This window comes from Anolis carolinensis, chromosome 3 (assembly GCF_035594765.1).
Source record: "Anolis carolinensis isolate JA03-04 chromosome 3, rAnoCar3.1.pri, whole genome shotgun sequence".
NCBI lineage: Eukaryota > Metazoa > Chordata > Lepidosauria > Squamata > Dactyloidae > Anolis > Anolis carolinensis.
In genome coordinates, this window is record NC_085843.1 from 40,911,446 (window position 1) to 40,925,453 (window position 14,008).

Genomic DNA, 14,008 nt, shown 5'->3' on the forward strand with positions numbered 1-14,008 from the left:
AATTGAAGCTAGTGTTGCCAGGTCAAATAAGGGACAGGGTTCCTCTCTCTCTGATGGTTATGCAGAAGAGGGGATTTCAACAGATGTCAGGCATGAGACAAATAATTTCAGACAGAAAAAAGCTCTGGCTCACCTAATACGACCCCTCCAGCCCATCCGGCTTCACTCCCAAGTCTAGTCAATTCTCCCTTTCTCAGGATAGAGGAAGGAGTTAATAAGAGAGAGGCAAGTTTTGGAATTTTTACAAGAAACTTGGAAACAAGCATTAAAAGAACAAGAGGCCCCAGAAAATTGTCATTAAAAATTTGGAAAAAATGGAAATTTAAATGGATGCCAGGAATATCAGAATGGACCCCAATTGAAAGCCTTTATGAGAAGGAATTTGATTCCGGCTGGTGGAGAGAAATGAAGGCCAAAGGATACTATAGAATTAAAGATTTATATGATATGAACGGCCATCTTATCCCCATAAATAGAATAATAGATAAGATGGGAGATAAAAATTGGATTAAGATATTAGGACTATATAATAAACTGAAACAAGGGAAATATGGAGAATGTATAGTTAAGGAGAGTATGATGGAAGACATTATTAAGAAAGCACAGACTTCAGAGAAAGGGCTGGTGGGAGTAATATACAAAGGGATGATCAAAGATGAGGAATACATCATAAGAATATTACAAGACCAATGGCAAAAAGAGGGGGTACTTACAAGACAAACAATAGAGAACTTAAAAAGAGAGGCCACAAAAATTAAAATCGAGAAGTACAAAGAAATGGAAAGGAAATTCATATGGAAATGGTATCGTACCCCAGCTCAATTAGCAAATATGATCAGGGATAAAAATTCAAAATGTTGGCAGTGTGGAATAGGCAAGGGATGGTATGCCCACATGTAGTGGGAATGTCCAAAGGTAAAAACATTTTGGGAAAAAATAACGGGGAAAATAGAGGAATTATTCAGAATATCACTCCAAGTAAACATGGAATTAATGTTGATGGGGATATTAGGGAACAATAAGATTAACGTAAAATATCAAGATCTGTTCAAAGCTATGATTCTTGCAGGGAAGGCAGTAATAGCTTGGGGCGGGAGAGACGAAAAAAAGTGGAATATGGTGAATTGGAATAACTATTTGTTTGACCAGGTCCAATCAGAAATTATTGCAAATGTAACCTCTGAGGATAAGAAAGAAGATAAAATGAGGAAAATTAAAGAGAAATGGACAATATATTCAGATTGGATAAAAAGAGGCGAAGCCAATGTAACTATTGTACAGAAATGGGAAAAATTGTGCTCATGGTTGGAGTTAAATTTCTAATGGAATTGTGTTATGGGATAGGGGTGGGGGGAGTGGAGGGGGGGAGGGGGAGGGGAGGGGGAAAAATGAATAGAATGATGATATATTAGATATGTGAGTAGACAATATAGAAGGGAAGAGGATGGAGAAATGTGATAAGAGATAAATGATGTGTAGGTATGAATGTTTGTATTAAATGTGCAATATACTCACAACATGAAATATAAGATAATATCAATAAAAATATTTTTTTTAAAAATTCTCCCTTTCTCAACCTCTGGATTGTATGGATTGTTTCACAGATAAAAACAGGGATAAATAGTTAAATTACTCATGAGTATAATCAAAATAGCAAACGTTATTAATAAGAGGAAAAACAAAGGCTAGGAGAGAGCTTCAACGGTTTGATTTTAGGGCAGAATCCTGCTGGTGATTTATTCATGCATAAGTTCTTCAGTAGGAACGGCATATTTGTATCCAATGCAAGGCTTTGTAAACTTTATTCACTCACAATACTTTTCCACCCATGAAATTTTTATGTGGCCTCGGGTATATGCAATAGGTATAGAAATCAAACATTTACTTATAATAAATCGGCATTCGCAAGACTGATTTTCCTTTTGGTGAAGTACAGCTGAAGTATTTTCTGCAAAGTCCACTGTAAACACTGCATGTTGTAGCCAAACAGATTTGTGTAAATGTGTGGCATTCAAAAAGCTTTAACTGTTGCCAGATTTTTCATGACCCCAACATTGAGCTAAGGGGACCCCATTGGGGGAACCACTGTTTAGGAAGCAGTGGTGTAATGAACAACATCCTCATTCAGTCTACGATCATGGAAACCTTTTATTTATTTATTTTTATTTCCCCGAAAGGGAACTCAAAGCAGCATCACACAAAAGCCTCAGCATAGCTATTGAAAATATACAAATACCCTGTTTCCCCTAAAATAAGACATCCCCAAAAAATAAGACCTAATAGAAGTTTTGCTGAATTGCTAAATATAAGGCCTCCCCCGAAAGTAAGACCTAGCAAAGTTTTTGTTTGGAAGTATGCCCGGTGCCCACCAAACAAAACACCATAGCATGCAGGATTGGTAAATGTACATACCAGTTGTATATGGAAATATTGGTAGTAACAAGAAATTATTGACAGAAGTCACAGTATGTCTGGTTTGATTATATTGGTTTGTGATGACAACTACTGTATAGTATAGAATAAATGTTCATTTTTTTTGTTCAACAATAAATGTGAATTCTTCTTCATGGAAAAATAAGACATCCCCTGAAAATAGGACCTAGTGCATCTTTGGGAGTAAAAAATAATATAAGACACTGTCTTATTTTCGAGGAAACACGGTAGGCGAACATTAAAACAGGATTAAATATAAGTGGTATGCATTCTCAGCTACTACCCTCAATGAAATTGCTGACAGGATCCCTTCCACTGCCATTTGTTTGCACAATGTTGAGATTCAGCATAAGTGTCACATCGCAAAATTGAATACATCTCATGCAGAAACAGACACCACACAACCATGATGCAAAATTTAAGACTGTGTTGATCTATGTGAAATTTGTATGTATGTATCTAAGTTTGTGGCTCAAAGGTATGGTTGGCTGGATCTTGACCAAACTTGTCCTTCACTATCCAATACTGACAGGGTTTCAACTTTAAAAAACCTACCTCTTTTGTTATGTACCCATCATTTTTAAAGTGACCTATATTGGCCACCCATGAGCCTCATGCTACAACACTCAGATCCAACCATGAGTATATAGATCGAAATGCTACCAGAGGGAGAGGTGACAAATTGAAGAGGGCTAGAGTGTCACTCAGAAGGCCTACTCATCGATATGGAGACTCTCAGAGGACCAGAGCATTGCCTTGGAGAGGTTCTAGGGGAGGCCTTCTCAGAGGATCAGGCAAAGATGAAAGCAATATGGAGATTGGAGAGAGGGGGCAAGCAGCAGCCCCTCCTATCCAGCTTCCATGTTTCTGGGAAGGGAACAGTAGAGCAGAGGCAATGGCAGTCACTAAAGAGAAGACAGCATATCAGGATAAGGACAAGTATATATCCTAGTGTGGCAAAAGTGTGGCAAAATGGATTCAAGCATGAAGAAAATCCATTTTACTATCAAAATCAATGTGGGTTTGAGATATAGGGTGGTATGTTGAACTGCCCCGAGACTTATTTGAAGAAGCAATCAGACATAAGCAGACCAATTCCAAAAAAGCCACCCCAAGAAAAAGGGCCATAGTTATCATTGAGACTTATTTCCAGGTGAGCAAATTTATTTTTTAATTTACAGCATTTATATTCCGCCCTTCTCACCCCGAAGGGGACTCAGGGCGGATCACATTACACATATAGGCAAACATTCAATGCCTTGACATAGAACAAAGACAAGACAAATGCAGGCTCCGAGCTGGCCTCGAACTCATGACCTCTTGGTCAGAGTGATTGGTCTCCGCTGGCTGCTCACCAGCTTGCGCCACAGCCCGGGCCCGGGATTGTAATCATACTAGTTTTCATGTACAGGCAGTCCCCAAGTTACAAGCAAGATAGGTTCTGTAGATTTGTTCTTAAGCTGAATTTGTATGCAGTCGGAACAGTTAACTCCAGCCATATATACATATATCCAGTGTAACTCCAGCCATATTTACATGCATACATACGTGTGTGTGTGTGTGTTGGATAACATAGGGAAGGGTTAACACCCCTGTGGTGTTTGTTTTGCTGTCTGTGCCCCTGTTCAGAAGATTTCACCTTACTTTCTTCTGTCCCAGTGATAATTGGATTTTGGAAAATTTGGCTTGTTGTGGTAACAAAGATTGGTGAGAAAGCTTCAGTGGAGACACCTTTCCCTTGTGATAACTCTTTCAGGAGTGAATTTCCCTCTGAGATATTTTTTTCTCACTTCCTGTTGTCTCAGCCCCTTTCTTAAATATGAGTCATTTGTAAGTCGGATGTTTGTAACTCCAGTAATGCCTGTACATGTAAATTCTTAAACAAAAGACCATAGCTAACCTCATCCTTTAGAAAGACTGAATGAGGAAAAAATGAATACTAAATAATTGATATTTACCCCCTCTTTCAACTGATGATCCCATGCTACCTGAGTATATGTATTGCATAACTGTGAACTCTTTTAGTACTTTACTAATCCTGACGCTCTGTAAGTAGTACAACAATGCAACAAAATACACTTTCTCTGAGGACAAATTGAGTGATCACCAAAAATAAAAGCTTTTGATTGGATTGACATTAATGATCCACCTATGAAAAGATCATGACATACTGATCTATCATGATTCTGCAAGTGATACAACTGTGCAAGATGAAATATGTAAACAGAGAATTATATACTCAAATAAATAAAAACACGAGGTGGAAGTTTAATCTTGGAAGTCATCTATTCCGGGTCCCTGCTGAGCACATAGAGCTGCAATGCAGGGAACATCTACAGTATCCTTGACAGATGGCTGTCCACTCACCGTTTAATTATCTTCTGTAAAATGAAGTAGGAATCTGCCATGTTCCGCATCCTTTAGCTTATGAAGATAACCTTCCATTCTAGTTACTACTCTGGATATACAGCAGGTTAAGATGGCAATTCTTTGAGGGACACATCAGTGAACCATACAATGTAACCTATTCTTTATTTATTTATTTTCACACTTGATAGAACATGCAGAAGTTGCAACCGCATACACATGGTGAGGATTATTCTAATGGTTAATCTGGGTTCAGTGAGTAAAGTTAAACTGGTAGTCACAGTAATCCTATCTGTTAAGTTACAATTCTATCATGGACCTTTGCACACTGGGATATAATCTGTTTATATCAGTATATATCAGTTTATATCAGAGACCGAAAGATCCCAGGTTCAAACCCCGAGAGCGGCGGGAGCGGTCACTGTTAGCTCCAGCTCCTGCCAACCTAGCAGTTCGAAAACATGCCAATGTGAGTAGATCAATAGGTACCGCTCCGGCAGGAAGGTAATGGCGCTCCATGCAGTCATGCCAGTCACATGACCTTGGAGGTGTCTACGGACAATGCCGGCTCTTCGGCTTAGAAATGGAGATGAACACCAACCCCCAGAGTCAGACATGACTGGACTTAACGTCAGGAGAAACCTTTACCTTTACTATCAGTATACATCCTGTTGTTTTTTCTGACATTGGATGCTGTTTTCAGATGGGATACATACTAACCCCATTACAGCCAAATATGATTTTTACCTTCAGAAAATACTCCAGCTTTAAATACCTCAGCTCAAAGATCATGCCGGTGATGCTCATGTGCGTGTAAATGCCGCATGGATGAAATGGAGAGCAACAACAGGCGTAATGTGTGATAAGAAGATCCCAATCCACCTAAAATCAAAAATCTACAGGATGGTGGTGAGACCAGTCCCTCTATATGTCACTGAGTTCTGGCTGACCACTAAGGCCTCTGGAGAACAGGATTCCAATCCTCATTCAGCCATTAAAACCTACTGGGTGATCTTGAGCAAGTCACACCTCTTCACCTCAGAAAACCCCATCATAGGTTCCCTTCACATTCACCATTAAGTCGGTAATGACTCAAAGGCACATAACAAAAACAACAACATGCTCCTATTGGAAGAAAAACTTACTGAATTAAATCAATAGGATTACAATTAGAATGGGAACTGTAGTCTTCCAGATGTTGAACTGAAACTCTCAGCATTCTTCACCATCAGCTATACTGAATGGAGCTGCTAGGAGATGCAATCAAAAACATTTGAAGAACTACACAATCTTTCTCTCTTCCCCCCCCCCCCCCTTGGATTGCAGCATACCACTGCCTTCCCATGTCACAATATCCAGTGAGTAGGCCTCTTGGAACCCAATGAGACTTCCTTCTGAAGAAATATGTATAGGAGTATGCTATAAACATTTACCATCTTCCTAATTATCTTGGAACCAATCATATCTATGTTTATTAAAATTGAAAATTTGTAAGTATGACCCATTTCTTCTACCAACACCAGGCATGTAGCTTGGGGGGGGGGGTTGAGGGGCTCCAGCCCCCCCCCCCCCGAAATTCTCAGGGTGATCCGCAAAAAGGCCTTAGATTTATTATTTAAACTGTTACGTTTATTCATATCATGATCTGATCACCATGCTCAATATATCCCATATGCATGGGGGTATTGGGATAACAATACAAAAGGTTTGCTAAGGTAGACCCTCTCCCACTCAGACTCAGCCCCCGCCCCCCTAACCAAAATCCCAGCCCCTCCCAAAACAAAATCCTGGCTACGGGTCTGACCAACACCTATGAAAATGGTAAGTACAGGTTAGCAATACAGAAAATAAATTCACTCCCCCAGATTGTTTTCTTTCGTCATAGCATATTCTAACCTCAAAAGTGTAATGTGAACGCAAAAAGTATCTAAAAAGGTCACTAATGGTAATGAACCCATTAATGCCACTAGACAGCTGTTAATATTTGGCTATGCTGCCAAAAAGGGCCCCAAAACCCATCTGCCTAGTCGCAAAGGACCATTTCACTACAGTTGCATTATTTTAACTAGGGTTCAGACTTCGGTTGTTGTTTTCTTTTTAAACAGAGTTCAGAGAATCATATTCAGAATAACGTATCTCAATTCCTTAAAAATTAAAAATATATGCTATTATTAGGCATCAATACAATAAAAAGAGCAGGATAGATACTTGCAAATAGATTTACAAGATCAGCCGCTTGTCATCCCCTGACATACTCAGAACAGAAGCCAAGAGGCAAGTTCTTGTTGAAGACATGGAGGACATTCGCTGTGTATTTGGGTAAGTCATTGAGACATCAGGCCCAGCTTCTTCTAGGTCAGTTGATTATGAACTTGGGCAGACTCCTCTCAACTCTTAGTGCAGTGTTTCTCAAACTCTACTCCTCCAGATGTTTTGGACTTCAGCTCCCACAATTCCCAACTGCTGGTAAGCTGGCTGGGATTTCTGAGAGCTGAAGTCTGAAATACCTAGAGGAGCAAAGTTTGAGAAACACTGTCTTAGTGTGTTGTCGAAGGCTTTCATGGCCGGGATCACAGGGTTGTTGTATGTTTTCCGGGCTGTATGGCCATGTTCTAGAGGTATTCTCTCCTGACGTTTCGCTCACATCTATGGCAGGCATCCTCAGAGGTTGTGAGGTATGGAGAAACTAAGCAAGGAAGGTTTATATATATATATATATATATATATATATATATATATATATATATATAGGAATGAACCCACAGATATATATAACATGGCCATACAGCCCGGAAAACATACAACAACCCCACTGTCTTAGTGGCTGCCAGTCAAGCCCTCAAGTCAAAGCTTGAGGGTGGTATCTTGAAATGTGTTCAGATATATTTTCCACTTCTGCTAGAATGTGTATTTCTGGTTTGAACAGCAGACTTTGTGATTAATGCTTATGTTTTAATGTTTATCAACATCAGGGCCCACAGCCTTGACACCACAAGTGATTGTCTCCTAGTCTCAGGTCATGATCTTGCAATCTTAAAGGGATGTGAATGTAATTTGGATAAGTGGACACAGAATTACTGTAATATTCAGATAACTGAGTGATATAGAAACCCAGACACAGGACGTAAATGTAGGATTTCTTTAAAGAAGTGAATCTCAGCCTGGGGTCCCCAGATGTTTTTGGCCTTCAACTCACAGAAATCCTAACAACTGGTAAACTGGCTGGGATTTCTGGGAGTTGGAGGCCAAAAACATCTGGGGATCCCAGGTTGAGAACCACTGCAAAGCAACCTTGCAGGCAGAAATTGCATCCAGTAGCTGTATCAGTTTTGCTGCCCTTCACACTCAATCTTGTGTTCTGCTTGGGCTGATTTGAAACACACAAGACACCTGGGGAATTTCCCCCCTAAGACGTGCGCTCCAGCTGCAGCACGTAAAAGGAAGCTCAGACTGCAGGCCTTGAACCACAGCTGCCAGGAGTTGTATAAACTCTTCTGAACCACATTGCTAGTGCTCCACTCCTTGCCTTGCTCCAAATGACACAGTGGGCCCAATGCATGTACCCAAGCTCTTCTTCGTGGCCAGGGTTTAGGCACATCAACAGTGCACATGCCTAGCATCTATGCAAACCCCTTCATACTCTCGAGAGAGACCAAATACCAGTGGAGACTGGGAGGAGTTGGAAGTCCAGATTGCATACAAAAAACTTTCTCCTTCTTCAGAGCTGCTTGCTGCAGAATTCGCCTCTTTGTTTGGAGACCTAGGAAAAGCATAGCAAGTCCCTGAATCTGTATCCAGTGCTCCTGAAGCAAAAACCCTATTGCACAGGCAGTCCTCAAGTCAAAAACATCTGACTTACAAGTGACTCATAGTTAAGAACGGGGCTGAGACAACAGGAAGTGAGGGAAATTACACCTTGGAAGGGAAATTCACTCCTGAAAGCATTATCATGGAGAAAAGGTGTCTCCATTGAAACTTTCTCACCAATCATTGTTTACACAACAAGCCAGATTTTTCAAAAAATCCAATTATTCCAAGGACAGAAAGTGAGGTGAAATCTTCTGAACAGGGGCACAAATGTCACAACAGTGCTAACCCTTCTCTATGCTATCCAAAGCATGCATATATATGAGGGCTATCCAGAAAGTTCATGACGTTTCGGAATTAAAAATAAACAAAATATAGGAGAAAACATTTACCATATTCAGTTCCTCGATCGCTCTTTTGTTTTGCAGATGCTTGCAAAGAAGGTGCTCTTCTAAGGTTTTGCAAGAAGCACACCTTTCCTGTCCCAAAAAACCTTCCTTGCAAGCATCTGCAAAACAAAAGAGCGATCGAGGAAGATCGTGCAGAAAGCTGAGGGCACCATTTGACAGCTGAGAGAAGGGAAGCCAGCCTGGTTCAGGACGCAAGCCAGGCGGGAATCTTGGGTGGGGGAGGGCTTTTCAAACACTTTTATCACTATGATAACTACCTAGATTTCAGTGGGGACTATGGTGAGAACTAGTATTTGGGTCTGGCTTTCAACTGAATATGGTAAATGTTTTCTCCTATACTTTGTTTATTTTTAATTCCAAAACGTCATGAACTTTCTGGATAACCCTCGTATATACACTTAAACAATCTACCTGTTCCAACTGACTTACAAATTCAGCTTAACAACAAATCTAAATAATCTATCTTGTTCTTAACTTGAGTACTGCCACTATATTTCCTCAGAGATGGTGTCCTTCCCTTGGGAACCCATTTTTTCCTATAGTCCTTCCTGCTAAAGTCATAACTGGTTGGAAACTTCATGTTGGGCAGTTCTTCAGTCAGGGGTTTCAGAGCCCTTGGAAGAAACTGCCAGTGGCTTTTCAGCCCAAAGGACTTTTTAAAAGCAGGCCAATGCTAAAGGGTGTATTTGTGTGATAAGGAAGTGATAATTGACACCAAACCTGGGTTTTTAATAAGTCCGTACAATGAGTAGTGTTTTGTTAATAAAGGTTTGTACAGAATATTGAAATGCCATCCTCCTCACCCTTATCGCTTTGCTAATGCGCTGACATTTCCAAATCAATTTTAGTTATTTTCCTCCACTTAAAAAACCTATAATAGCAAATCCCTTGGCTTGTCCATTCGTTATGGCTGCCAGGTTAGACTACAGTTTTGGCTAATCACAGTTGGAAGGTCGGGATGGGTGAGTGAATCTATAGGAATCTATAGGAAGTGAGAGAAACTGAGTCCACTTTGTGTTGTTGAAGGCTTTCATGGCCGGAATTACTGGGTTGCTGTGAGTTTTCCGGACTGTATGGCTATGTTCCAGACTCATTCTCTCCTGACGTTTGGCCCTCATCTGTGGCAGGCATCCTCAGACCTCACAACTCTGAGGATGCCTGCCATAGATGTGGGTGAAACGTCAGGAGAGAATGCTTCTGGAAAATGGCCATACAGCCCGGAAAACTCACAGCAACCCATGTCCACTTTGTTATCTCTGCTCCTATATTTTTGAATGCTTGAAACCTATAAGCTCTAATAATTGAGTCCTTTCCTTTCTTTCTTTTTGTCATTCAAAGGTTTCACTTCGTGGCATTTTCTTCTGAAGCCTCATAAATGTGATACCTCCACCCTTGCCTTTTGGGGTGCATCTACATTGTAGAATTAATGCAGTTTGATACCCTTTTAACTGCCATGACTCAATGCTGTGGAATCCTGGGAGTTGTAATTGGGTGAGACACCAGCACTCTTTGGCAGAGAAGGCGAAGGATCTTGTAAAACAACAACTTCCATAGCATTGAGCCAAGGAAGTTGAAGGGGTGTCATACTGCATTAATTCTACAGTGTAGATTAGGTAAGGTAAAGGTTTCCCCTGACGTTAAGTCCAGTCATGTCTGACTATGGGGGTTGGTGCTCATCTCCATTTCTAAGCCAGCGTTGTCCGTAGACACCTCCAAGATCATGTGGCCGGCATGACTGCATGGAGTGCCGTTACCTTCCCGCCGGAGCGGTACCTATTGATCTACTCATATTAGCATATTTTCAAACTGCTAGGTTGGCAGAAGCTGGAGCTAACAGCAGGCGCTCATTCCGCTCCCAGAATGCAAGTTCAGCAGCTCAGTGCTTTAACACACTTTGCCACCGGGGCTCCTACAGTGTAGATTAGGCATGGGAAAACTTCGGCCCTCCAGGTGTTTTGGACTTCAACTCCCACCATTCCTAAGATGTCAATTAAGCAGCTGAGGGGGGAAAGGAAAGGGCCTGAGGCTGTTAGGAATGGTGGGAGTTGAAGTCCAAAACACCTGGAGGGCCCAAGTTTGCCCATGCCTGGTGTAGATGCACCCAGGAAGACTTGTTTTCAAAACCTTTTCTTAAATGTATTCCCCGCAATTCTTTGATGGTCCACTTGGTGTCCCCGTGGCATCGTAAAGAACGAAAAGGTAAGCAAAGCTAGAAGAAAGTTTCATGGTTAGAGTCATTGTGATGAGAATTTTGCCCAAATTTATGACAGTGGAAGCGAAATAGTATTATATGACCACAGATGATTTACTGGTTATTTTCACAAAGAAGTTGCATAAAGTTGACATGAAAAGGCACAAAAGGAATCCAGTAGCACCTTTGAGGCTAGCTGGGGAGAAGAAATTCCTGGCATGAGCTTTCATGGATTCACCCAGCTTCTACAAACAGGCATCTCTGCCCTTCATAACATTATTAGCTCTGGGTTGTTGTGGGTTTTCCGGACTATATGGCCATGTTCCAGAAGCATTTTTTCCTGACATTTCATACACATCTATGGCAGGCATCCTCAGATTTGAAACTAATTACAACATTCATCCAACAGACAAGAGCGCTTTCTCTGACCCTGGACCTTCCATAGATGTATAAACCTCCTTTGCTTAGTTTCCAATATATCTCACAACCTCTGAGGATACCTGTCATAGATGTGGGTGAAACGTTAGGAGAAAATGCTTTTGGAACATGGCCATACAGCCCGGAAAACTCACAACATCCCAGTGTTTCTGGTCGTGAAAGCCTTCAACAACACATTACTACATAGCTCTGCTGTGTCCTTTTTGCATTGGGAAGGTGAACACAAGGTGAGGAAAGATGAAAGTGCAAAGAGTGGCAAAATATCCAATGCCTGGATCTCTGCAGTGCCCAGGGCTGTGTTCTGTGATCTGCAAATAAACAAGCATGTTAAAACTGGACTTGAAATGGAGACGCAAGATCAAATTCTAGATTGGTCACGGAATTTACCATCCGACCTTCGGCTATCACTCTCTCCCAGCCCATCTGCCACACAGGATTATTCCAGGGATTGACTGCATAACAGAAACCATATAAACTGACCATATGCGAGATATTCCTCTTGTGACAAATAACAAAATAAAAAGCTTCTGTCATGTACTGGCATTTCTATTCTCATCAGATGACTTTTGTGGGGTTTTGTCAGTTTTTTTTTACTGATTGCAAAAAGTTATACCTTTGTGGAAATAGCATAGGAAACCCATCTTGCACCTTCTCACCACACTTCTTGCACTTGGTTACATCTATACCGTAGTGTAGAATGAATATTTGACACTATTTTACCTACCATGGCTCAATCCTAAGAAATCCTGGGAGCTGCAGTTTAGTGAGGCACCTGTCCATTTGGCAGAGAAGGCTGAAGACCGTACAAAACTACAGCACCCAGGATTTCATAGCCTTGATACATGGAAATTAAAGTGGTGTCAAACTGCATTTATTCTAAAGTGTAGATGTACACCTAGTCACATTTTTTTTATCTTGACCTTAATTCACCTTAGTTCCCAATTTTTGATCTCTGGACCACCAGTGGTCCACGACAATGAAAATATGGTCCGCGGTTTCACCATTGCTACACCATTGCCTCAAAACCACGTAGCAACAAGAGCAACTGGTCTCGCGAAACCCTCTTATAGTGTCGAGGCAATGGGAATGTTGGGAGGGGAGAGGCAGACTACTCACGAAAGATTACTACTACCACATCAGGTCTGGATTATTAAATATGGTTTTCTGTGCAACTTGGGTTTGTTCAGCAAACTTAACCACCAATTCTTCCATCATCAATCTATTACTGGGTTTGATCAGCTGTCATCATACATTGAAGTAGTACATATTTGATATCCAATTCTTAGTCAAAATTGCCCAGCAAAAAGATTTCTTTTGATTTTACATAATCCACCTTTAAAGTTTACTGAACTATATTTTTTTTGCCTTCTTAAAAGTCTACCACACGTGAAAGATCCTTTGTCTGAGTCACCTCCATTACTATCAAAGCTCACACTTGCATTTTCTGGATGCCAGGAACAGCAGTCAAACTCAGCAAGGTCATTTTTGCTAGTTGGTGGCCAAGCAACCAGGCAAACACCACTATGAACACCAGTCCCTCATCGGAGCTGACAAGGAACTCAATCACATGGTACCACTTCCAACCCAGAAATGTAGTAATTTCAATTAATTCAATCAAAACCTTAAACAGGCAAGAGTTGTTACACTGACCAATAAGGAGCCTCCCAGCATCATTTGCTAAGGGTGGCAGATGGCCATTCTTCAGCTATATACCTGAGGTTCAGTATTAATTCCATCAGTTCATTTGAAGAAGTGAATTGAAATCCTCAAGAGCTCATGCTAAAATACATCAGTGGCCGCTTTGCTCCCTACCCTTTTTCAGCTAATAAATAATTCACTATCCCTACTTCAGTGTGTCATGGTTGTTCTCCCATCATCTATATACATGGTGTTTGAAAAAGAATTCCCTAGTTTTAAGTTAAAACACATTAAAACTAGGGAGTTTTTTTCTTTCTTTTTTTCAAACATCCTGTACATAAAAATGTAATGTGTGTTTTTCCCATGGAGTAAACAACAAAACCACTGAACCAAATCACACCAAATTTGGCCACATATTCACCCAATCTATGTCTTTCAATAAAAAACCTAGGAAAATAAAGTCCAAATTACAGAGGATGAGGAAGAGCCGTTCTCCCCCTGGCTGCAAGTCAGAAGGGTAGGCCCCACCCACTTTAGGCCTCACTCACTTTGTGTCCTAGCAACCCCCTCAGACACAATGGCTGAGGGTTCACTTAGGCTTCTTCCACACTGCCTATAAAATACAGATTATTTTATTTGAACTGGATTATATGGCAGTGTAGACTCAAAGCCCTTCCACACAGCTATATAACCCAGAATGCCAAAGCAGATAATCCACAGTATC

The 14,008-nt window shown here is 40.9% G+C and overlaps 1 long non-coding RNA gene across 1 annotated transcript in view; it reads right to left on the reverse strand.

Annotated features, from left to right (window-relative positions):
• The window catches only part of LOC103278413 (uncharacterized), a 31,431-nt gene that overhangs the window by 16,352 nt on the left and 1,071 nt on the right, over positions 1-14,008 (reverse strand). The window lies entirely within an intron of this gene.